The sequence below is a fragment of the Ursus americanus genome, chromosome 35 (assembly GCF_024610735.1).
Source record: "Ursus americanus isolate L20-20 chromosome 35, mUrsAme1.1.p, whole genome shotgun sequence".
Classification (NCBI taxonomy): Eukaryota; Metazoa; Chordata; class Mammalia; order Carnivora; family Ursidae; genus Ursus; species Ursus americanus.
Window position 1 is genome coordinate 25512115 of NC_142161.1, and position 25210 is coordinate 25537324.

The following is a 25210-nucleotide window of genomic DNA, read 5'->3' on the forward strand; positions in this document are numbered from 1 at the left end:
GGGCTTTATACTATGACTTTCTGTATAATCAATCCTCACAATAACCTTCTAAGAGTGATGTCATTATTTTCCCTACTTTGCTGTTAAGACATCTAAAGCTTAGAGTGGTTTATAGACTTACCTTTTAAACAGGAGAAGTTTAAAGTAAGGGAGGAAGCCAGAGCATTTATTACCTGCTACTTGCAAATTTCTTCCTTTTAAAAAATTTCAGAGATTGCTTGTGTCTCCAATATCTATTTCCCCCTTTATCATAGTAATAGAATTCCTAATTTTAGTTGGGCCCTGAATTTCTCAATCCACCTGCAGTTACAAATACCGTATGACTAACGTGGCCCGTGGAATGTTAAGCGGATGGTGATCTTTCCTCCTTCCTTTGCTCCGTCCTTTGCTCCTTCTACTTTACCCCTTTCTCCTTGAACATGTGTGACATCTGGAGTCAAAGTAACCATTTCAGACTGTAACACTTTAGGGATAAAAACCACTCCTAGGAGAACAACAAGATAAACTACCCTGAGTTTCTGGAGATTTCACCCAGGAGAATTGGCAAAACAACGGTTGGATGGCTTACCTTGAGACTTGCACATGTGAGAGAAATAAAAACAGGTAGTCTTGAAGCCACTGATATGTTTGCTATTTGTGATTTTTAGATAAACGTAGTCCTACTTGATACCGATAGTAACTAAATGGCCCTTAAAATGAAATGGAAAATGTTCATGTAATTGGTTTCAAATTTTTGGATGAACAGTTACTGAAAAGCCTAAAGAATAATGATAACTTGGCAGCAAGAAATAGGATTATTTTAACCCAGGGATTTGTAGGGCTTTTCTGGTGATGATAAAAAGCAGAAGGGGAAGTAAAGGAGATAAATAGAACTTAACCAAATATAAGTAACAAGCAAGAAGACACAACCTGACATAGTTTCTCTATAATTGTGCATAAAACCCCTTTTCCTTGTGTCTCGGGGATACCTTTCACTCTTAACTAGTGCCATTTGGTGCTCGGATCTTTTCCCAGCATCATCTTTAGATCAGAAATGGCATAAATATGCCTTTAAGTTGATAGATATATGCTATAAGCAGAAATAAGGTCAGTACTTTCTCTATTAGCTTAAAGTCATCAGGATGATAAAATAAGCAAAGAAAAATGCCCATTCCCGATCTGTCTCAACTATGAAATCAGGGAAAATATACAAGATATGTGGGAGAAGTCTCTTATACACCACTGCTATACACAAGTCTAGAGCTGAAAACCAATACAAAATGCTGATAATAATTGATGCCTCCAAATGCAAAGCGGACAGCTAGAACCAAATGGGGAAGCTATTTATTTTATTTTGCTACATGCTCAAAGCTTGATTTTCATTTTTCCCACCTTCAGGTTGTCATTTTGCCCAGGAAGTTTCTCATTAAACCTTCAACTGACAAGCAAGTGGTCGTCTTCAAACCCGGGATTAGTTCAGTAATAGGAATTCTTGCTTGAGGCTCTATCTGCATTTCTAAGGCCGAATAGTGTCCAAGAGTTCTGCCAGAGGGAAATTTTAGAGGTGGGAGCAGATTCTAGATTAAGGACTCTCTCCTCCTACTCTCCCTCCACCCAAACCCTTCCACTCAGTCTTACTGAATTTATTTAAGCAGTCTTTCCCTCTTGGATTTCAAGCTGAGGAAGAAAAACAGGCAGGCATAGAAACTGACCACCAGAGACAGTATCACCTGTCATGTCTTTGTTAAAAATGCAAATCAGTGTGGAGACCAAATTGCCAGATTTTAAGGAAGTTTACTAAATCTGTTTACTGAGTTAAATTTATAAATTACTAACAATAACTCTCCATGGCCTGCTGAAATTGTTTTTCTCATTTAAATTTTTTACTTATTCTAATTACATTATTTTCTGTATATACATTATGCACTAAAATGAAATTTCCCTTTTGAAAAAAGTGGAAACTAAAAGGAGAGAAAATAAAACCTATTCAGGCTGTTTCTCTACACTAAATAATGTATTTAAGGCTAACATATTTAAAAAATGGGAATTTTGCTTTAGAAGAGTACAATAAACAAAAATCCAAGTAAGGTGTAAATCTGTAACTTAGGCAAACTGGGTTAAGGTTTTAAAACTCAGGATCAAACAAACACAATATTTTTTTTAAAAAAATTTGTTTTTCTTTAATTATTTTAAAGTTTTAAAGGCATTGCCTCTGCACAGAAGGTGCCACTGAAAGAATCCAGTCAGTTTAAGAATTAAAAATAATCGTCAAATTTCAGCATTCCTGGAATGTAGCTAAATTTCTCGGGAAACCTATAAATATTTCTCAGATGACTTTGAATATATGAAGTGACTTAAGCTAATGAAAATTGAAGGGGGGCTGGAGTTTTTCCCCAAAGCCTAATGTTTAGAATTTTAATCTACCATATTCAGTCAGCCCTAATTAGAGGACTACAGCACTACGCAGACATCCATCACCGTGATGTGACTCTGGGGAGGCAAGTGGGTGTAATTAATCACCACGAGTACCTGCCTTCTCTCTTTTCCCTTGTGCGGATTAGAAGAGAGAGAGCTGAGAGTCACCATGTTGTATAAACAACTCCATATCTTATCAGTTCAATTATTTTACTTTCTTAGAAGAAGAGCTTCTTTTGAAAAGTTGCTAATGTCCATTTTTCATTCTTTTTAATATACATTCATGAGCATTTTCTTCTCCTCACCGGAAAACAACAGAGCTGCTTCACTGGACGGGGCAGGGAGTGGGGAAGTGGGAATTTACTGACTGTCTTATCAAGACTGTGCTGTTCTGACTCAAAGGATAGAGTTGCTTCTCCTGAATCCCTAGTGCTTATCCATGAAACACCTGGCTTTTCTTTGGAGATTTCCATCCAGGTTTTGAGAGTCTGACCTTTCTTAACTCACGAGATAATGACAAGGCTGCCAAACATGTGTTGTCTCATAATTGCTTTTACAGATCTGTGCCATAAGCTATGATTAAATACTAGGAGAAATGTCATTAAAAGATTTAAAAAAAAAAAAAGAAAATGGCTTATTAAGGGAAATTAATTTAGAATTCTGTAGCACCCATGTATCACCACAAAGGCAGACAGTAAGCATAATGAGCTTTAAATGTTGAATAATATTTTTTCTGCTGGGCCATCACAGTTTGGGTCTGAGTGGCAGCTTTTACATAGTAAATGCTGGTATTTGTACTCTACAAGACAGTAATGAGAAAAGGTGGTAATTGTATTTCAATGTAAAGTAGTAAAGAATAAAGAAGACTATTCTCTACAGTTCCCCAAGGGAATTGTATACTTTGAGTTACTCAACCCTGATGTGTGTCTCACTCAAAATTTGAAATTCAAAAATTATTCCATCAAGCAAATTGGAGTAGGCAGAAACAACATAGGTCACTGGGTCTAAGGTTCAAAAACCATTGGAAGAATCAGAGTAGACCATAAAGATGGTCAGAGTGAAGCTGCTACTGGATTTTGACCAGAGAATAGGCAACTCTTCTCTGTAGATAAAGCAATGCATCTTAAAGATAGGATGTTTAATTTCGGGAGCCTTTGGTCTGAAGATACGTCGAGAGGTTCCTAGAGCTCCTTAGAGGAGCTGATAAATGAAAAAGCTTGTATCTGCCAGCAGAAATAAAAGACCTCCAGTTAAAAGCCCAAAATGAATGCTGCAAGAGAAAATGTAAACCAGAAATTGTTCAAGGACAAGTGATGGTAGCAGAAAGACTATTGTGTTCTAGAATTTGGACTTAAATTGACAAAGACAGAATTAAATGAGCCTTCCCCATGAAAAGAAAGGCAAACGCAAAATTTTAGAAAAGGATTTAAAAATCAGACCATGAAAAGCTAATGTTCTACTTACGGGAAGCTAGGTTAATTCGTGAATTAAAGAATATCTACGTTACCAAGACTCTTGAGTTTGCAGTTTTGGCCATTTAGGATCCAAGGAAAAAGTTAAGAAGAAAACACTAGTTATGTATCTTAGCAAATTTTATTTAAATCTTGGCTCCAATCCTTATCAGGGAAGCAGACTGTGACCAATTCAAAGTGTGTCTCAGAGAGGAAAATAATTCAGATGATTGTATCTATTTTTATAGATGCTATTATACCTTCTTCTCACACATCCTCCCAGTTTAGCCCCCCACCCACCCTGCAGAACTCCTATTACATACTGATCAGGCAAAAAATACTGGTAGGAGGGTTTGTATTTTGGAGTCTTTATCTTCTTTTCATTTGGTTGAAGCAGTTTTTAACCGAATCAAAGAATTAAAATACAGTTTGATTCATCAGGCAAAGCAAAAGGCCAAAGGAAAACTATGTTAAAAAGAAAAGAAACGAACAAGCAAAACAAACAAAACAAACAGCATCTGATTACTAAACTGGGTTAAAAAAGTTATCATTGCTTTTGCTTTTAAGGTTCCAAATGAAATAAACCCGTTTGTAGGTAAAAACCTTACCCCCAGGTGAAAATTTCTCTGTGACTGAGAGCAAAGCCATTTGTTAATATAATCACTATTTATAAAACTGGCAGGTAGACAGGCTCTTCCCTAACTTGAGTATTTCCAAGTAGTTTATTTTTATAATTATCAGGTTTTTTTCTTGATCTACCCTGTATTAGAGCATAAGAAGTGACATTTCCCTGTTGGTAGCGCTTTAAATGAAAATATGCACCTTCAGAGCAGGTCAATAAGTTAACATCAGCCAATGAGCATAGTAGTTCTAGCACCTTGGGTTATATCACTAAAATTTAAATAGAGTAATTTCAGATCATATTAGCAAGGAAAGTTTGCAGATGATATCAGTAATTTATTTTTTAAAACATAATATGAATTTAGGTTTATGCTAATAGCAAAAGGGATGATTAAATTTGTATAAAATATGAAAATGAAGGCATGTGCTAATAATATTTTATGATCTAACTTAAAACAATTTCCCATTTGATTTCAGGAAAGGATTTAGAAAGGAGTTAATTCCAAAAAAAATTTTTTTAAAGATTGTATTTATTTATTTGAGAGAGAGGGAGAGAGCATGAGCACCTGAGGTGGGGTGGGGGAGGGGCAAAGGGAGAGGGACAAGCTGACACCCTGCTGTGCAGGGAGCGCATCTCAGGGCTCAGTCCCAGGATCCTGAGATCATGACCTGAGCCGAAGTCTGACACTTAACTGACTGAGCCACCCAGGTGCCCCAATTCCAAAAATGTTTTTATAAAATTTTATGATTATCAATGATTATCAATTTTTCTTTTGAAACAAGAGAATAGGACAATTAACCCTCTTCTTGAGGAAGAGGGATGTAATCCATTTATGGTTTCTAAGTAAAGGCATCAACAAAAAAATAAATTTAAATAGCAAGAGTAATACTAGCGGTGTTAAGGGAGCATTTTATGAACGGAGGCAAAGCACAAAGAATGCCCGGTTGCCAACACTGTAAAGACAAAAGCATTGAGAAGGGGAATGAATAATCTTGGCTGAAAGCTTTTTTTTTCCTTTGTAGAGTACTCATGTTTTAGTTTTGAGTCATTCTTTCCACCAACAGTGCTGATTCATCAGCTTTGAAGAAATTACTAAATTCAATGTCATGTTCTTTGTGGGAGCTCAGTAAACATTAATCAAAGGAGCTGATAAGAATTTACAAAGCAGAAAAACAGGATCATCCACATATTTGTGACATACAATAGAAATTGTACTAGCTCTGTAAATTAAATTTAAAAAGGGAGGAACTAAAATGCTAACAGTTTTCTATCCAATTGTTAAAGAACCATCTTTCACATCTTTCTAAATAATAAAAATGATACTGGTAACTTCTCGGTACAAAAGTTGCAATTATTGGATCTGAAGATTTAACATATTCATAATTATACATTTTTGTAATTCAATAGAGAAATATTTAGGAAACTTACTATGAGCCAAGCTTTTAAAAATTAATGCCACATCTGTCAGTTATTAAAATTATCATTGTTACTAGGCTGAGGGGAGTGGGAAAAGGGAGACAGTGGGGGTGGAGCACAAGGCCAATAAGAAGACACACAGAAAAGGAAAACAACGTTCAGACGTTCTGTAAGTACTTTGCTATATACCTCATTTCACTCAGTCTTTACCTTTTACAGCATCCTACCAATATAGGAGTAATTACTTGTGTTCCCAATATTTTTCTTTATTTTTTTTCCTTAACAAATGAAAAATCCATGGCTTCACGTTATGTGATTCTCCTAGCAATTAAGTTACGTAGCTAAGATTTGAAATTATATCTATTTTACTTCTATTATATAGTCTTAAACACATTGCCTCAGGGCCTAGGGGGAACACTTTGGCTATCACATTTCTCCTCCACAGTGTTATATTATTAGCTATAAAACAGACTAATGGCTCCAGGAACCCATAACAAGCTGTTTGAACTAATGGCCCACTTTTTATCTATCTATCTATCTATCTATCTATCTATCTATCTATCTATCTATCTATTTGACAGAGAAAGAGAGAGAGAGAGCAAGCACATGTAGGGGGAGCAGTAGTGGGAGGGGGAGAAGCAGGCTCCCCAACGAGCAGGGAGCCCGATGTGGGGCTCAATCGCAGGACACTGGGATCATGACCTGAGCGGAAGGCAGATGCTTAACCGACTGACACGCCCAGGTGTCCCGAGCCTGCTTTGCCCAATGACACAACCATTTCAAATACCACTGTTTACTGCTGCTTATTATGGAAAATATTTGTAATTTCCAGAAACCAAGCATCCCAGTTTATGCATTATCATCTGAACTTGAATTTCCTCACCATCTTGGACATCTTCTAATTGGATATCATCTTTCATCCCCCTTGTGAGGGTCAGACTTAAAACACATGCCCTCAGAAGCCCTGAATCAGTAAATTAACAATCCGTAAATCTTCAGTCTTTTATTTCTGTTCACCTCCAGATCTCATCTAAAATTTAGCTGTCCAGGATTGTGTTTTGCTTGTGTCCCTCAGATCTAGGACGTAGACAGGATACATTCTACTTTCAAAAATTTTAGTTTAAGCATTCCACCTTCCTACCACTACCTCTTATTTACTGGTCCAACTTATTTATTCTACTGTATTCATTCCCTCCATTCATTGGTACTTCTTTCCTGCACTTCCATGTTCACTCAATTTATACATATTGACATATTATTAAAATGACCTCATGGGAAACATTCACGAGTCTCTAGTCCACTCAACCTCCATCATCCTTGAATGCAGGGTCTTTCATCTCCGCACCTGCCTCCAAACCACTGGAGGTAGCTGTGGGGAAAGAGCAGTTTCAATATTAATTCACAATGGCAAACACAAATAAATAGCACTGCCAAGGAAACCTACTATTTTTCTGTTGGTATCTTGTCCTTTACAGTTTTTCAAGTCTCACCACCTCCCTTCTCTACCACCTTTTACTTTCAGATAATGATTTCACCTCATATTTCATTGAGAGAATAGAAGCTAACACAGAAAAAGATAATTCAGATAATGATTTCACCTCATATTTCGTTGAGAGAATAGAAGCTAACACAGAAAAAGAACCATTTTTCCCCACCGATATAGTTCTATAAATCCAACACAAATTTACATCCTTCATCTCTCTTTTCTCTTGTTCCCTTACTCCTATCAGTAATACTCTTTTCCTTGGTTCTCAATAATATCTGTTTGATTTTACTTAAAACTTTAGCTTACTCCATATATTCATCACTTTCTTCTGAATCATCAAATTATCCTGCTTCACTGGGTTGTTACCATTAGTTGATGGTCTCCAACTAAGTGAATTATAATTCCACTATCCAAAAAACAAACAAACAGATTTCTTCTTGATGACATAACTTTATCAGTGATGGGCCATTTTCAATCCCTCTTTATAGAAAAATATTCAAAGCATCTTCTATGGTTTGTGTCTGATTCTCTATTTACTTGTCAATCAATTTCCATTGGCTTTGGTTCCACAACTACCCAGACTGTACTAAGGTGATAAAAAAACTATCATCTTCCCTCACTAATAATATTGCTTTAGCCTCATCTTACTTGAAATCTCATCAACCTCCCCTTCTTTCTGGGAGAGTTCTTCTCTTGGATTTCTTGAAATCACACATCTCTGACTTTTCTCCTTCCCTTTTCCTTCTTCTTGGGCTCCCCTTTCCTGGAGAGACCAATTTAAAACTTTCAATATGGATGTACCCCAAAGGTCGAGTTAGAGTAATTTTTTTCTTTTCTATTTATCGTCCACCCTGAACAATTGCATCTAGCTGTAAAAAAATATTTATATGTGATGATTGCTTAATTTATATGTCCAGATGGTTAATCCAGTATTTTATTATACATCTTTAGTTGCATGTCTGATAGACATTTCAAATTTAGCATGTCCATTATGCATTACAACTTGTATCTCTTCCCAGGAATCCCTTCTCAGTAACAGCATGGCAGAGCCCATAACTTGGGAACACCCTTTATTTTTCTCACTCGTGTTTTCCTCATCCAACCTCATCATGTGCTTTCAGGAATAACTCAAATATGACTAAATATACCAACTTTCCTGCCTCAAATTTTGGTCCCCATTCAATCAGTGTTTAATGCAACATTTAGAATGACAGTATTTTTTTTTTAATCCAAACAAATAATGTTCCTTTCTGGTTGTAAAAAAATTTTCAATGACTTTACATTAAAAAATAAATAAAAACCAAACTTCTTGCTATAGCCTTCAGGCCTACCAGCTGTCTCACCTTGCCAGATTCTTAGCTCTCTTATAATCATACAGACTTTCTGTTTGTTCAGGGACCTAGCACTTGCCCTTTGCATTCTTTGCCTGAACTGCTTTTCTTAGGGACTTCACAGTACTGATTCCTTTGTGTTTCTTATTTCTCATCTATAGAAAAGCCCTTCATTTTTGTACCATGTGAAATTATTCCACATTATTCCATCAAGTCATCTTGGTTTTTTATTTCAAAATATGTTGTATTATTTTTCCTTTCCATTTAAATGTAAGGTCAGTCAGGACAAGGATTTTGGCTATTCTGACAAGGTGAGATCTATAGCTTTCTTCCGTAGACCAGTCACTTGTACATAATAGGTTTCAGTAAATATTTGTTAAACTAAAGAATGAGTCAATGGACACATTATTTCCCAAAATCATCAGTAAGGGAAATAAAAATGTTTGAAAAAAAACACTGTGATACCCAAGGTTCAAAAGCCCATTGTAATTTTCAAAAGAATTACTCTTGTATAAATATGATAATAAAGATGTTGCTCTTTCTAGAATATCAACAGAGATAGGTTAAGTAGTATAGAATGTGTGTAAGATGAACTTTAGAAGGGTAACTTGGAAGATCCAAAAGAAAGGTATTTTTTTTTTATTTCAGAAATTCTAATCTTCTAAAATTCAGTTTCTTACCATTTTTGGAAACCTCTTATGTTTTTTTTTTTAAGATTTTCTTTATTTATTTGACAGAGAGAGATACAGTGAGAGAGGGAACACAAGTAGAGGGAGTGGGAGAGGGAGAAGCAGGCTTCCCAGAGGAGCCCGATGCGGGGCTCGATCCCAGGACCCTGGGATCACACCGTGAACCAAAGGCAGACACTTAAGAACTGAGCCACCCAAGTGCCCCTGAAAACCTCTATGTTTCTTAAAAGAGTAACTGGAATCAGATTCTGTGCCCTAAATCTATGTTTTGATTGCATAGCTACATAGCACATGTGATGGAGATACTGATAGTTACATTAATGGACATTCTGTTTTCTTTTAGAATTAGGTTAAATATACTTCAGAGATGCTACTCTGCTTTAAACTCTACAACCATCAATCTCCTTTTACTCATTATAGACATTCCTTTCTTGGTATTTAAAACCTCTAAATTTTGTTTGTTTTATGTTTGTTTGTTTTTTTAATCAAAAACATCACCCTAGAGAATAGATGGGGGTTTTGTTAAGATAATGCCCAGGTAAAAAAGGAGCTCCAGAAATGGGTAGGTGTGTTTCACAACCATCACCCTTCACCATCCAAAAGTGTAAGTGCAGGTTTATTGATTATTCCAGCATCTAAACTAATTGTTAAGATACCCAAAGGTGATCCTTGTTCAATTATTTTAAAGAGCCAATGTTGAGACACAGTTCTTCATGGCTCTCTCATATTTCTGTATGTCTTTCTAGCAAGACACTTATTGCCCTTTTGTCCTGACTCACTTTTCAAGGATGTCTATGTAACAAACAACTTCGAGAAATAGAGACAGTGTCTTTTCTGAAGTTAAGGTTGGGCATGTTTACTGCCTGCTGTAAAGATTGGGGTTGCCCATGTCCAGGGTTACTCTTTTGTAACCAAATACATTTCTTGTGCTGTTACCTTAGGCCATCTTTACATTGCCATGTGAGAATTTGGGCTTGGGAACTGATGCTAAGTGACATATTAAAAATACATATATTTTTAAATTTGAGCATAGTTGATACACAATGCTACATGAGTTTTGGGTGAACAACATAGTGATTCAAGTTCCTTATACATTATGCTCTGCTCACTGCAAGTGTAGCTCCCATCTGTCACCATACAAGGCTATTACAATGTCACTGACTATAGTCCTTATGCTGTGCCCTTTATTCCCATGATTTATACATTCCATAACTGGAAGCCTGTATCTTCCTCTCCCTGTCACCCATTTTGCTCATGCCCCCACCCCTCCCTCTAGCATGTTATCTGTATTTATAAGTCTGATTCTGCTTTTTGTTTGTTTATTCATTTTCATTTTTTAGATTCCACACATGAGTGAAGTCATATGATATTTGTCTTTCTCAATGTGACTTATTAAAGTGATGTACTGCTATTACTCTGAGTAATCAACCCTCCTTTGTCTCTGGCCTAAGGTGTGTGCCTTCTACCAGCCTCTATACAATGAAAGTAGGCTAAGTTGTTTGCCCATGAGTAGGTTAGAAGTTCAGATCCTTTACAGTTCTTGACAGTCATTGGTATTTATCTGGTCATCTATGAGCCAATTAATGCCTTTAGTTTCCTATGTGTCAGTATCTGTTTATCTCCAGTTATTAAATATTTGCATAGCACTATGGCACTTTTTGTATTGTATAGACCAAATCCTATTAAAATGAAAGTCCATAGTACTATATAAATATCTACCACTCTCTATTTTCTATCTTTAATAATTAACCTTGACGTTTTGATTTTGCTTTATTTTTAGAAACATGTAATAATAAGTATATGTATTTTGATTCAAGTTTAGCAATTATTGTATTGGAAATGTGTTCCCATAGGAATGCTAAAATGTTTTCTGTGATAAAAATCTCTTTGGGGAAGTTTGAGCGTTTACTATACAAAGTATTGTATGTTTGAGAGCCTCTGTACATTTAGAGTCTGGATAAACCTCAGAATTGAGTTAGTTTAATGAAAAATCAGTCTCTGTTACATAGCCAACTCACTTAGAAACATACAAGTTGAAATACACCATAAACTAGATTGTCATTACACTGGGTGTTCTTCATAGCTTTCTGAGGTTTGGAATCCAAATAACTACATTGACTGAAACATCACTTCCTGGTTGGTTGGTTGGTTGGTTGGTTGGTTGGTATGTTTATTTATTCATTTATTTTCGACAACCCTAACTGAAAGAGATACATGGACTTGCACTTTTAGACTTCCATATAGAAAAATAGATTTTTCTTTGTCTAGAAATACATACATATCTCTTCATATATAACTTCCTATGTGAACTCACTAGATAGACATTCATAATTAGTTGACTAAAAATATATTCCAGCAACTCATTACATTTAAACAATTTTTTAAAAAGGAACTATTGTGTGTACCTTCAAAATGTTCTCTGTCCTAGAATTTAGGTGCTTCGTAGAAAGGTATGTTGCAATAAGAATACGATTGTCAAAATATATGATTGCCCCAGTGGTTTACTAGGAAATTCACATACAGTAATTTTAGCCACATATAAGAGTAAACAATTAGATCACATATGTATAAGAGGTCCCAGAATTCAAATCATGGTATTCTTAAGAGAGTGATATTTGGGAAGACAAATTTGAAATTAATAAATCAAAATTTGATCAAGCATATACCAAGCTGTTTTAGTCCATTTGGTCTAACAAAATACTGCAGAGTAGGTAACTTATGAAGACGAAATTTATTCCTCACAGTTCTGAAGGCTGGAAGTCTAAGATCAAGGCACTAGCATGGTGAAGGCCCTCTTCCTGGTTCATACCCAGAGCCTTCTTACTGAAGCTCTGCAGGGTCTCTTTTGTAAGAACACTAGTCCCATTCATGAGATTCCATCCTCATGACTTAACCATCACCTTTCAAAGGCCCTACTTCCTCATACCTTAATGTTGGACATTAGGATTTCAACATATGAATGGGGGAGGGGAGGGATTAATGGAGACCATAGTGCAAGGCCAGGTTAGAGACTGAAGCTTGTTTGTCATTTGTAACATGCAAAAAAAAAAAAAAAATACTTAACCAGATGCTTACTGTGTGTCAAGCATTGTCTATAAAATAATGATCAGAATAGGTAAAAGTTCTGACTTCCTGGAGCTTACTGTTCAATAGACATTGACCAAGCAATTATTTAAATTCAAGATTTTGCCAAATACTATGAAGTAACCACTCCCGTGTGATAAAAGAGACATAATTTAGGTTCACACTAAGAAGAGCCTTCTAAGGACATTGGATGGAGTATCAGTAGAAGTAAGCATAGCAGAGTCTGAGGTTGGTCATGGAGAAGGGGCTTTAAATAGGCAGAATCCAACACTCATGCTCCTTTATCAAGGCTTCCCGAAGTGAAAGATAGTTTTGTTGCTAGCTAGCTAAAAGAGACTTCTTAATATCTACTAATTCCCTTGTTCTGCTTTCATGAACACCAAGCAAATTTTTGATAATGCGGTGCTTGATATAGCTTGCCTTTGGTGTGAAAAAATGAGCCATAGCTCACATAATTGTGCAGTTTATAAAATATTTTTGAATTATAATGTGACTTTACATGTTAGCAGTCTGCAGAAAGAGGCTGGAAATTCCCTCCTTCTCTCTCTGTCCCTCCTCCCTCTACCCTCAAAAATAAATAAATAAATCTTAAAGAAAAATTCAAGATGATAGAACAGAACATTAAGTCAAATATGGGGCCCTTCTAAAACCAGGACCTGTGCATGCTCATGTCACAAGCTGGTCCCATTTAAGAATAATAGGAAACTATAAAAGCTTTTAAGTATGAGAATACTAAAAGGTCATTTTAGTTTTAGAAATATACCTTGCTTCCATCATAGAGTATAGCTTGGAAGGGAAGCCATATTTGAAGCAGGGAGACTTGCCTGAGGGCTATAAAAATAATTCAGATGATAGATAATCTTGGCATGAACTATGGTAAAGCCCATAAAAATGGAGCGAATTACAAAATTTTAGGATGTAGGATTTAGAAAGAAGAAGACAAGAATTATGATAGATTGATGGAAGAAGTACAGAGGCAAACTCAAGAGTGTATCTCAAGACTTATGTTTGAGTATAAGGAATATAAGGAATGGAAAAGGATTAGGGCATAAAATGCTATCCCCATTTAATTGAAAATTACAGTGATCAGTTATATATATGCTATGAAATAAAAAAGAGTTATATACTAAAAATAGAAACTGGAATGTCATTGGTATTCCTAAAAGAATTTGAGTGGTGGTATCTTTGAGACCAGTTACAGAGACCATGTACAGTGAGTAGAGAATAAGGCTATGAATAGAACCCAGAGAAAAACTAACATGAAAATGATATGCAGAAAAAAATTCTGAAACAAGAAAGGAAAGAAGGAAGGAAGGAAGGAAGGAAGGAAGGAAGGAAGGAAGGAGTACAGACATAGGCAGAAAACTAGAAAGGTAGGTGTTATAGAAGCCTATGCAAGGGGGTGGGGGGATGGGTAACTGAGTGATGGGTATTAAGAAGGGCATGTGTTGTGATGAGCGCTGGGTGTTATACACAACTAATGAATCACTACATCAAAAACTAATGATGTACTATATGTACATCATTATGTACTATATGTACATATATGTACTATTGGCTAACTGAACATAATAAAAAAAGAGAAAAAAATAGGAATGCTTTTCAAGAAGCAATGTGTTGTCAGTGGTATAAATATAGCCAAAAGGTCAAGTAAGGAGTAAGGTAGGAACTGAAAGGGATTTTGTGATAAAAAATTCACAGTGCCCATGATGGAACTGGTTTCCAAGAATGTGTGTATGCGTACATAGGGTGATAAGGAAAAAAATTCTGAGTAGACAATTCCAGGAGACCGGCTCTGAAGACATCAGAAATGAGGCAATCACAAAGCAGAGCTAAGAAGAAAGACTAGGAATGAGCATTGGGCAGTGGTGATAGGCAAGAATGATAGAATGATGATTCCCCAAAGATGCTTATATCCTAAGCATGAAAACTGTGAACATATTACCTTACATAGAAAAAGTGACTTTGCAGTTGTGATTTAGTATCTTGAGATGGAAGGATACACCTGGATTATTTGGGTGGGCTCAATATAATCATAAGGATTCCTAAAAGAACAAGACAGGAGTGCCAGAACCAGGGAGGAAGAAGTCAGGATGAAAGCAGAGATTGAAATTAGGTGCTTGCTAACTGGGAACCACAAGCAAAGAAATCCAAGCAGCCTCTAGAATTCAGAAAAGGCAAAGAAACATATTTTCCCGCTAATCTTTTATGAGGAACAGAGCTCTGCTGACACCTTGATTTTAGTCCTTGAAGACCAATCTCAGACCTCTGAGCTCCAGGACTATGAGATAATAAATTTGTCTTTTTCTGAACCATGAAGTTTGTGGTCATGTTTTACAGTAGCAATAAGAAAATAATACAGAAGGTATTAGCAGGGAGAAAAAAATGTAAAATATAGGAGAAGAGGGAAAGCAATAGTGGGATAGTCCTAAGAAGCAAGAGGAGATGGAATCTGCAGCCAGTCAGAGGAGTCGAGCCTGGACAGGAGAAACCGAAGATGAGGGTACGGAAGAGCCCAGGCTTTAAGAGGCTAGAAGTAGGTGACGTATAACAAGAGGGAAAGTGGTCATATGGACGTCTGGGAGGAGACATGGGATTTGAAGTAATTGAAGATTAGATTAGAAAGAAGCCCTGGAAAATGTAGAGAATTTCTAGGAAGTGATGAAGGCCTTTGTAGAGATGGAAGTCTATCCATATAGATTAGCCCATGCCTACTTGGCTGTGTGATTTTGTTTATAATTGTTCCTAAGTTCAGATTCATAAAAGTCAGGGGGTTGGATTGATTTTTAGTTGCGGTATAGAGCAGAGTAAATTATATCACTGGCAAGGTGATGGCTAGAAGGATTGGCCATGCATTCTAAATCTATTCGCTCTTATCTGCTACTATAAGAAGTTGAGACATTTACAGCTAGTAGGAAAAGGTGATATTGCACTCACAAACCCCCCACTCATCCTGATCTCAGAGTTCATATTCTCAGTTACTTCGTCATGTATCTGTCATCATACAGCACAATTGGTAGGGATGTAGGAACTAGTGATGGGTAACAAGAGACTAAAGGAGAAAAAGCAAATGGATCAGAATAGCCACAAACTCATTTTTGTTCCTGCGAATAATCTTGAGTTGATTATTTTAACACCAATTTAGAACTATTCCCCAATTCATAAATGTAACTATTGCTATCTACTGGGGTTGTCGTGCTGCTTGCAGAATACCATGCCCAGATTTCACTCATTTAAAAAGTTCATATTTTGAGACTATGTTTTACTTTACTGGTAATGACTAAATGCTGAAGAAATTTCCAAGGTTTTATTTAGATATATATTTTAACACAAAATTATAAAAAGTGCATTACCTGAATTTCCTTAAAATAGTGAGTGTGTAGACTCAGGCTTAGGTGGAGCAAGAAGCATTCATGTCTGTGTGCTCGGGATGCCTGTCTTTAAAGGTCTATTTTGCCATTTTCTTGATCAATGGGTGGTTTTGGTGGGGTTGAACATAACTTCCAGCCCAGCAGTAGGTGTCTGTATGCATCTGACTTATGAGTTCTTCGTTCCACGGGTGAGTAATCAGTCCAAAAAGCAGCCTATGGCCCAAGCTGGGTTAAAAAGAATCTTTGTTGGGATTTTCACTGAAGATATCTGGAAAAACACATGCTTTTTATTTTTCTCTCTGGCATGCCAACCTCCAAGGAAATATAAATTGGCAGTTGCCTGGGGCAACTTGTTGCTTTACTTTCTGAGAATGAATTCAAACAGAGCGGAGAAAGGGAGAAATAAAGAATTCTCAACAACTGAATTCCTGAAGCCAACCCCGCCTGAAGACAGTGTCATCCTCTGAGTCATTAAGTTCTTTTTGTGCTAAGGATAGATTGAGCTGTGTTGTCATTTGTAACCAAAACAACCATGACTGAAAAAAGAGAGTAAGCGTGGTTGTTTTTTTTTATTGTTTTTTTTTTGTTTGTTTGGTTGGTTAGTTTTTTTTGCCTTTATTAAGGTTAGTAAACTCAATGGAGACTCAATGGAAAAAAATCTGTTCATTTGCTTTCTCTTTATGAAAATCTTAATCATGCTACTATTTCAACAGTGGTTTCACGTCAGAGATAATTTTTAAACAGTTTCAAGTGCAGTGAAACTTCTCTAACAAAGAGAATCTCTGTCCATTCAAATTGTAGTACAGGAGATGCATACAAGAGATTATGCTATAGAAGACTGAAAGTATGAACTTAGAAACTAAAGCAAGAGTAGATGCAAAGTCATAATTAGGAATGTGAGGAAATAATGTTTTTTATTCACCAGGATGATGGCTAACCTGTCTATATAATCACACAATCCAAAAACATAATATATTGGAAATAATGAATTTTAGAAATTTTAATCCAGTTTGTTAAATGTGAAAGTTTAAAGGACAGCATTTCATGCAGATTATAGGAATTTATATTTCTATATTTAAGCTCTTTCTTGCAGGGTATTTTTCTCTATACATTTCTCTAACATCTACGAGGCAAGTTAACATTTAAGAGTGCACACCATAACTTATGCAATATTTCAAATCATTTTATAATATCAAAGATAAAATGTTTATATATTTAACATCAAGTAATACATAAGCTGATGTAATTCTTGCCTACTATACAGAGAATTAATATTAATGCTAAATAATTACGATTAAATTTCCCAATTAGTAACCTTAGCAGATTTATTCTAAGAAAGAAGAATATCAGTTGCCTCATTTAGCTTTGTCAGAAAAACTTTCCAACCTCTATGACCTAAAGATTCTTAGGGATTTTAAGAATTTTAATTGAGACAAATTCATTGGTTACTGATTTGTGGTTTAGCTGACTTCCATTTTCAGTGATATTTTTTGTCAGTTTAAGAGTACAGTAGAGGGCATTGCTATAAATAATGCAAGACAGGACATGTTAATATGCAGCTAACCCACTGGTAATATTGAAAATATAGTCTACGTGGTAAGGGTTATACTAGTTAAGAAAACACACAAACACATGCATGCAGATATATATAGTAATATAACATCAGGGGAAGCTCAGTGTCAATGTTCTCCTAAGAGTTCATAGGCAAAGGAATTAGATCATTTCCTGAAGGTTTTTTTTTTTATCTATATAATCTCCTTTCCACTTATTTATTACAGTGATCTTGGTTTGTTTTTTTATTTACTATTGCTATTAATAAATTTCTGAAATACTTTTATTTTCAGTAATCTATTGTATTTAATAATTGTCATCTGTGAATGTTAAAAATGACTACAGCCTATTTTCCTATTTATTTTTAAATTTATATTTCATTATGCTTTAACTAGATCCATGCTATCTCCATTGGAGAGTAAACAAGTAATATTGATTATCAATTATCGTCTTTAATTTTCTAGTATAAATTCCACTCAGTTATTTTCCTAGTCACTTCTAATCACTGAATAGGCAAGAATAAGAAGATATTTCCTTATTTTTATAAACAGGCCTAAATAGTTCTTATTTATCAAAGAAAAATGTGTAACCTGAAGAGATCTTTCTGATCACCCAAACTAGTCCCTGAATCCTATAAGACAACATTTGTCTCAATTAATCCATCACTGTCTAAGATCTGGTAATGACTTAGAAATACACAGACTAATTGAGGAGCACATTTTTTTAGAAAGATTTATTTATTTTATTTGTGAGAGAGAGTAAGTATGCAGGAGTAGGGGAAGGGGCAGAGGGAGAGAGAGAAGCAGATCTCTGCTGAATGCAGAGCTTGACGCAGGGCTTGAACTCACAACCTGAGACCATGACCTGAGCCAAAACCAAGAGTCAGTCACTTAAATGAGGTGCCCCTGAAATTCTTAATCTTTGAACAAAGAGCCCCATATTCTTATTTTGCAAATTATGGAGCCAGTCCTGCTCTTAGATAAAATTTTCATATCCTAATGTAGTTTATAAGACTTTCATAACTAGGCCCCTTTCCTCTGTCCCTTCAGCCACTCATATCACTCTTTGTGTCTGAAATCACAGCACACACACACACACACACACACACACACACACCTCTCAGGCATTTGCTCTCCATCTCCAACCTTCTATTAAACTACTTTTTGATCTTTAGATCTACTTTAAAATTACTTTCTCTGACAAGCCTTGCCACACCGTATCCCATAGCTAGTCCCAATAATAGAGTATCTCTACTTCTCTCCTATGCTACTCATATCTCTCTGTGGTAGCTGTTATTTGCTTCTTTTTATACCTTCTAGGTGATACTAAGGTTCATGCCACTGTTTACTACTTCATCCATAGTATGTTATATAGTTCCTAGATATTTATATGTACTTAATACTTAATTGTGAATGGTAACAAACTGTAATTTCCTTTTCTTTGTTTTTAGATAGAAATACGCAAGTAAATGTTAATACTGTCCAATAATATGGACCTGTACCAGCAAATAAAATACAGTTATTATATTTCTTTTGATCAGATTTATGCATCTACCAAAATTCAGAGAGATACTACCATCTTGGGTGTTACTTCTACAAGTATCACAAGAAAAGGGAATATTTTTCAAACCAGAGCACAAGTCTTTAAAATGATAGCATTTATCATGGACTACTCTCTTTTTTGACTTTTACAGGGATGGTCTCTTATAGTTATAAAAGTACTATTATTATTCTGAAAAAGCACATCTATTGCTAGCTAAACCCTATGAAGAAGGCCAAAAGAAGTGAAAAATTTGAGGTCAATTTTCCTGTTAGTATGATTTTTAAAATAACCCTATTTGTTGCATGTAAATAAAAGACAATGGGGGAGATGGTATTTTATAAATATAGACAGAAGAGAGATATCCTAAGGTTTTTGTTTTATTTTATTTTGTTTTGTTTGTAAATGAAATAGCACCGTGGTACACAGTGCTAGAAAGGCATTGCCAAGTAAGTGTCCACAAACATCTAGAGCTGATCAGGGTGAGAAATACCTCTCTACCACGTAATTTTGTCCTAATGTCTATCCTCATCGTGTTCTTCAGAGGTGATAAGCAGTAGGATAAACCTGAATTGGCTACAGCTTTGCCAAATTACCTAGACTATTTTAGCATCATTCACTCGGTGATTATCATTCTCATGACGCAATATTTACTAAGAATCCACAATGCTCAAAATGCTATGGGAATTGCAACACCTAAGAATGATACAGTATCTTAACTTGATTAATTTCCAGTTTTTAAATTTTATTTTAAATTGTACTAAAGGAGAGTTCAGGACCCTCTTCCTTGTGGCACAAATGAAAGTGTGATTTTACTTTCTTAGGACGTGTCATTTATGTTTCTGCAAAGTGATTTTGCTGTATATCCATGTAACTCCATTAACCTCAGAGCATTTCTCATATATTTAAAGAAGTGAGCAAGAAGGTTAAGTTAGGTAAAAACTTACAGACACTGTAAGCTTTAGTGAGAATAATGCAAAATAGTAAAACATAAAACTAATTGCCAAATGGTGCATAGAAGTCCAAGAAAATCATGCGATCCTACGACTAGCCCCCAGGAAGTAAGGATCTGTATGCTGGGCACGCAAAGGCAGCAGCACAAGAGACAGATGTTCTCCCTGGCCCTGTTCTATGACCGGATCTCTGTGCAGCTTGGGGGGCAGGGATGGGGGGCGGGGGAGGGATTACCAGTCCGATCCAGGCAGTGTTCAGTAGAGAAGTGGTGATACGTTGATAACGGAAACTCGTTTTTCCCTTCCAAGAACTATCTGCTAAAGGAGAGTTGTCGGTCAGCCTTTGGGAATCTTTGCCCGGGTGCAGATGTTACTGTTCTCTTGGTGCATAATCGGGTCTGTCATTAACACCTCCACAGTGTCCTATGTTTGGGCCGAGAAGAGAGTGTTTCCCTCTTATAGGGGCATCTCAGTGTTTTATTAGGCCATAGTCAAAAATAAAATGGTAATTCTTTCTGGGATCTCATTTATGCTTTAGATGTTCTAGTGTGAAGATTTACGTTCCTCCTCAACATTGTGACAAGGTCTTCAGTTTGCCTGCACGGATCCCTGCCTTAGAAAATAGTAAGCTAATTAGTTAGGCAATAGAAGTCTCCTCACCCTGTGCTCACTTTTACCACTTATTTTTATTTATTTATTGAGATTTATTGATTTACTCTTACAGACAGAGCACGGAGGCAGGGGCAGAGGGAGAGAGAGAATGCACAAGAAGACTCCCCGCTGAGCGGGGAGCCTGGTGCAGGGCTCAGTCCCAGGATCCTGTGATCAAGACCTGAGCCAAAATCAAAAGTCTGCCACTTCACCAACTGAGCCACCCAGGCGCCCCTTTCCACTTATTTTTAATGCTGTCCTACTCTTGACTATGCAAACTCACTGCTGAAATGTTTTTCCTCAAAGTTTAAAAAAGAAAGAAAAAGAATCACCACCAAGGCTTACTGGTTTTTCAAGCATGTTCTAGTTTTGCAAGTTAGAGATGGAGTGGCTAACTAACTTATGGTTGAAGGTTGATTTCCTGTTCTCAAGAGCCAGGATAACGTGTTATACCAATTAGTAATAAATAACTTAGAAATTATTAGACATAGACTCGCACTCAGGATATAAAGTGATGGTCACAAATGGCTGGTCCTTCCATTGGACACACTATTGGATTGTACTCTTAATACTCCTGTTGGAGTCAGGTGTGTTCAGCTGACTCTCTCAGTTTATGAAATGTGGGCAGAGGTAACGTGTCATCTTTGGAGTGGAAACCTAGAAAGCCAATGCAGGCGGTATTACATTCCCTTCCCTACCGCCAGCCTTAAGGGCCTGCAATTAACAGAACTTCCTACCAGCCTACATCAAACATATAGCATGGATGAAACCCAAACACTTGATGTTGTTAGCCATGAAATTTGGGGATTATTTGTTATTGCAATTTAACATAGCCATCCTGGCTTAGACGGAGTGAGTTCAAAACTGAGTCTGTACCGCCTCACACCAGTCAGAATGGCTAAACAGAACTAGTCAGGAAACAACAGATGTTGGTGAGGATGTGGAGAAAGGCGAACCCTCCTACACTGCTGGTGGGAATGCAAGCTGGTGCAGCCACTTTGGAAAACAGTATGGATGTTCCTCAAAAAGTTAAAAATAGAGCTACCCTATGACCCAGCAATTGCACTACTGAGTATTTACCCCAAAGATACAAATGTAGTGCTCTGATGGGGCACCTGCACAGCAATGTTTATAGCACTAATGTCCACAATAGCCAAACTATGGAAAGATCCCAGATGTCCATCAACAGATGAATGGATAAAAAAGAGGTGGTATGGACTGTTACATAGCCATCAAAATGAAATCTTGCCATTTGCAATGACATGGATGGAACTAGGAGGTATTATGCTAAGTGAAATAAGTCAATCAGAGAAAGACACTTATCATATGATCTCACTAATATGTGGAATTTAAGAAACAAGGCAGAGGATCATAGGGGAAGAGAGGAAAAAATGAAACAAGATGAAACCAGAGAGGGAGACAAACCATAAGAGACTCTTAAGTGTAGGAAACAAACAGGGTTGCTAGGGAGGAGGGGGGTGGAGGGATGGGGTAACTGGGTGGTGGAATGGGGGGATATGTGTTGTAATGAGCACTGGGTGCTATATAAGACTGATGAATCACAGACCTGTATCCTGAAACCAATAATACATTGTATGTTAATTAATTGAATTGAAATTTTAAAAAAGAAAGTAAAAAATAATTTTGAAAACTGAGTCTGAAAGAAGGAATAGGAGTTAATTGGAAGAATGGAAGAGAAGAGTATTCTAAACAAAGAGGGATGTCATTGGCAAAGGGACAGATTTCAAAGTCTATCATTGAGGAGAAAACACAAAATTAAGGGCTTGGGTTTGATGAAATCAGCAGAGAAATCTCAAAGTGTAGGCTTTTAACCACACGTTGAAAACAATGAACAGAACTGGTGAAGTTTTCAATGGAATATAGTGTGAAGGACACATCAAGAATATATTGGAAAGAATCAAATTCTACTTTCCTAGAAAGTGTATGCTTCCTGAAAATCTTCTCTGTGCTACCATCCCTATTCCTTTCTGTAGCCCCTGACAGTTACAATCTTTGAGGACTCCTCAAATCCAGCTTTTGACCTCTCAGAAAATCTGCAGATTTTTTTTTTCGATGTCTTTTAAGCCTGCATATATTTAAAAAGGTGGACAGGAAAATTAAGCCAGATAAAACTTACAGATGCTAAGAGTTTTAGTGAAACTTAGGATCTTGCCCCAATTACAAAACAATGCAAATAAGGTTGAAACTTTTAATGGAATAGAAGTTGTATTATAACATATTACTTTAATATTAAATGCTTTTGAAATATTGTATTTGAATAGTAAATAGTACATAGGGATGTTTTTTATTTTCAAACTGAACTTTTATTTAAAATGTAAAAGAGGGGTGCCTGGGTGGCTCAGTCAGCTGAACATCTGCCTTTGGCTCAGATCATGATCCCAGGGTCCTGGGATCAAGTTCCTGCATTGGGCTCCCTGCTCATCATGGAGTCTGCTTCTCCCTCTCCCTCTGCCCCTCCCCCGATCATTCTCTCTCTCTCTCTCTCTCTCTCTCTCTTTGTCAAATAAATAAATAATTTAAAAAATGTAAAAGAAATGGCTCTTGAAAATATTGATGAATAAAGCAAAAAGATACAGTGCTCTCTTTCTACTAGCCAGTCAGCCTATCCATGGACGGGGTAATAGGAACGATATGCTCATAGAATTTTACAGCAGCTTCCTATTAGATTATGTAGAGATTCTCAGTGTATGACCTCAGTTCTGGGTTTACACCTTTACTGAGTGTGAAAAAGGACTCCTGCTCCATAGCCATAGCTAATCCCAGGGGCCCCAAGTTCTTTGCATAGCATCCTTTACAATAGATTTCATCTTCTTTCTTAGAGTTGTTGGTTCAAGATCCTTCCCACACTTGGCACTTAGGAAACAGTTTTTGTGCTAGGGTTTTCCAGCTCCAGTTATCTTCTCAGCATCATATACAGAATCTCCATATGTGGGACACTTCTCCGTACCTCTGTATTTCTGAGCAAATTAAGAAGTGTTTGGATTTGTCATAATCATGTGAGGTTGAACTTGGGTTTGATGCCCAGCCTCTCCTCACCGTCCATGTTGAGTGCGCCAGTGTCCTGGCTGCAACAGTAGCCTTTCAGCCTATCCTTCTTTCCATAGTAAGATTTGTAAGTAGATCTCTTCATCATGCATCACTACCACTATGCCATCTAAATTTGTCCTGCAATCCATGCACAGAAAGCTGCAGTCGGTGAACACTTCTCCCAGGACCCTGGACCTTTTCCACAAGGTTCACAGCACTCCCACAGACCCCACACTTGTTTCCAGCTCCCCCAGATGAGCATTTGAGTTGGAGGTAGGACTACACACCACTGATGGGAGCTAGGGAGGGAGGGCAGCGGGAGCACCAGGGGAGTCAGGGAGCCCAGGAAAGCCTGTACAAGTTTGGGTGTATGGATAGCTAATTCATGGAGCCTTCGTATTTTTATTTTTTCCTAATAATCCTGTATTATCTCCATACTGATTGATTTGTATATTTAATTGCTGAATACTGATCCCTTAAAAAGCATGTTATTTTTAAATTCACTAATGTTATTTGAAATTATTCTTGCTTTTTAGAACCATTATTTATTTCTTAATACTATGCATGTTCAATTATTTTCTTTAGATTCTAAAAAAATAATAACTTATTTGGGAAAAAAACAATTCAGACAAAATGTACAAACTAATTTGGTCACAAATCTTCAAAATAACAATCAAATTTCATTGACTATTTGGTTGTTCTATAGTTAGTATGGAAATAAATGGGCTATAAATAATCAGGCTTATGAAGTATAAATCTAAGCTTGTCAAGCTTAGCTAGTTAGAAACTGCTCTTTTTTTTTTTTTGTATTTCCATTAGTCATGAAAGATATGCAGAATTGCTTCCACGTCACTTTTAAGTAGCTGAACATTTCTATATATGCATATTGCCTGGGGATATTGGAAATAGAAATTCCCCCCAAATTAAGTACCAGATTGTCAAGAAGCATAAACACAAGGGGTAAAATTTTACCTTTAGCTATGTTAATGCAAATCTAATCACAGTCATGAATATATTATTTTTCTTCTTCTGGATCTGAGATTGCTCTATCAGAAATGGAGTTTTAGCCCATTTATCCTGTGGATGTAACACATTACGTACGTACGAGAGAGTACATCTTTTTTGTTCCTTTTTTCCCTGGTAATACAAAATACAGCTAGTTGCTCATTTTCTTATAGAATCAGAACTCTCACCAACCCTAACATGGCTATACTACCAACAGATTATCTTTCCAGCATAAACCAGAGCAGTGCTTGAAGCTACTGAACTGGGCCGGCTCCCTCTCCGGGGTTACCAGGTGGCATAAGTCGACTGACTTGACCAGTGAGCTCAGTGAACCACTGGCTAATTCCATGAAGCAACCCTACCTCTCATTAAATTGATGAGTTGTTTTACAGTCTTGAGCAAATTGAAGAGTCCTGTTAGTATTGTATAGACGAAGTTCAAATGTATCAGACTGCTCAGGACACTTTTTAAATGGCCATATTTCCCACAAATACATATTCGAAGGTAGAGTTTAGTGTGTGTGTGTGTGTGTGTGTGTGTGCACGCGCACACGCACGCACGTGGAGGGGAATCAGAGTTTGTAGTCCTCAGATACCATGTAATATATTGCATTCTTATG

At 36.6% G+C, this 25210-nt stretch overlaps 1 long non-coding RNA gene and 1 pseudogene across 1 annotated transcript in view; one reads left to right on the plus strand and one right to left on the minus strand.

Annotated features, from left to right (window-relative positions):
* Positions 1 to 25210, plus strand: part of LOC148107134 (uncharacterized) — a 210193-nt gene that overhangs the window by 179115 nt on the left and 5868 nt on the right. The window lies entirely within an intron of this gene.
* Positions 23273 to 23750, minus strand: LOC123794072 (cysteine and glycine-rich protein 2 pseudogene; annotated as a pseudogene).